The sequence below is a fragment of the Notamacropus eugenii genome, chromosome 5 (assembly GCF_028372415.1).
Source record: "Notamacropus eugenii isolate mMacEug1 chromosome 5, mMacEug1.pri_v2, whole genome shotgun sequence".
Classification (NCBI taxonomy): domain Eukaryota; kingdom Metazoa; phylum Chordata; class Mammalia; order Diprotodontia; family Macropodidae; genus Notamacropus; species Notamacropus eugenii.
The window spans coordinates 428,029,112-428,031,109 of NC_092876.1; positions in this window are offsets into that span (position 1 = coordinate 428,029,112).

Below are 1,998 nucleotides of genomic sequence, written 5' to 3' on the forward strand. Positions count from 1 at the left end.
TTTTGCTGGACCTATGTAGAAGATGTAGAAAGGGCATTTCTTGCAATGTAGCTCACAAACTAAGCACTCTGAATTTCCTCATCTCTCCAGACTGGTAAAACTGCCTTTAAGGCTGGACCATGACCCTCCCAGTCACCTATGCTTAGGTAAGGAAAAGTAAAGCAGAAGAGGAAACTAGACCAGGGTATGCTAGAGCCACCTCAGACCAGCTTGGAGAACTGATTGTTAACTCTTCAGTAAGAATTTACATCTTGAAAATAGGAAAATGCTGCAGATTTATTGAGCTGTTGATTTTCTAGACTTAAAAAAGTGATGGAGAAAATATTAATAGCATAGATTAAATTTACAGCCTTGTTCTGCATTGTTTGGAGAACTAGTTGTTAAACATTTACCAACCTATTCCTACAGCTAGGTGTCTGAGATATAGTCACAGGTTCACTAAGGCTTGAAATATGCTTCAGCTTCTATGTGCATCATGGGTCCAGGGTGAGGGAAGGGCACCAGCTCCCCTTTTCTACTCCTCCAGGGAGAAACTCAAATAGTCTTGATGTGCATTGAGTACTGAGCCTAGAGTCAGAGTGACCTGAGTTTAAGCTTCATCACTTACTTGAAGTCTGTCCCTGGGCAGGTCACTTAATCTCTGCCTCAGTTTCTTTAACTGTAAAATGGAGATAATAATAGTATCTATCTTTGATTGTTGTTGTGAGGATCAAGCAGGATATTTGTAAGGCACTAGCCAAGGGCAAGGCATCCTTTAGGCATTTAAGAAATGCTTTCCTTCCTTCCTCCATAGAAACAACATTATTAGTGATCTTTAGTTTCCTAACTAGTCCATTTTATCCATAATGAAGATAAACTGGAGTACCAATATTATTTTTTAACATTTTTGTAATAGTCATGTTGTGAAAGACAACATAGACCAAAGAAAAACCCAACCAAGAAAAACAAAGAAATAAAAAAAAATATGCTCCATTCTACATTCAGATACCATTAATTCTTTCTCTGGCAATGGATAGCATTTTTCATCGTAAGTCCTTTAGAGTTGTCTTGGATCGTTGTATTGCTGAGAATAGTTAAGTCATCCATAACTGGTCATCTTACAATATTGCTGTTACTCTGTACATGGTACATTTCACTTTGTATCAGGACATGCAAGTCTTTCTAGGGTTTTCTGATAGCATTCTACTCATTAAATAGTATTCCATCACAACCACATATCACAGTTTGTTCAGTCATTCCTCAATTGATGGGCATCCCCTCAAAGTCCAATTCTTTGCCACCAGAAAAGAGCTGCTATAAATATTTTTGTATATATCGATCCTCTTGCTCTTATTTATCTCTTTTGGGATACAGACACAGTAGTGGTATTGCTAGGTCAAAGAGTATGTCTGACCTTATAGCCCTTTGGGCATAGTTCCAAATTGCTCCATGGAATCAGTTCACAACTCCACCAACAGGAGCACAAATATTATTATAAACTTCCTTTATTCTGTGTAATAATGGACTCTCATTCCCCAGCATCTAGAAGTGCTTGAGCTGGAACAAGGGATGCTAAGACATGGAGGTGAGGAGTAAATACATTTAAGGCAAAGGGGATAAGTAGAGCAAAGACATGGAGACAAGATGTTGTGTGAAAAAAAAACAGCAAGTAGGACAGTATGGCAGAATATGAGAAGGGGATGATGTATAATAAGTTTGGGAAAGTCTTGGACATAGATTTAAATGAAAGAATTTGCCATTGGGAGAGCAGGCTGACAAAATTCACTCCTGGTATTAAACATGGCTTAAAAATGTTTGTGATCTAATGCTCATTTTACCTAATACCTTCTTTCTTTAATACTGATTAAATTTTGTATATCTGAAGATGGTGTGATGCAGATTCCTTTTAATACATTGTTTGAGGAGAACATCTGTAGATGTAGAAGTTCTCCTCAAAGCTTCTTTTAAGTGAACTGTGAGGAATCAGAAGTCTCTCTGATAAACAAATGGTCCTATCCC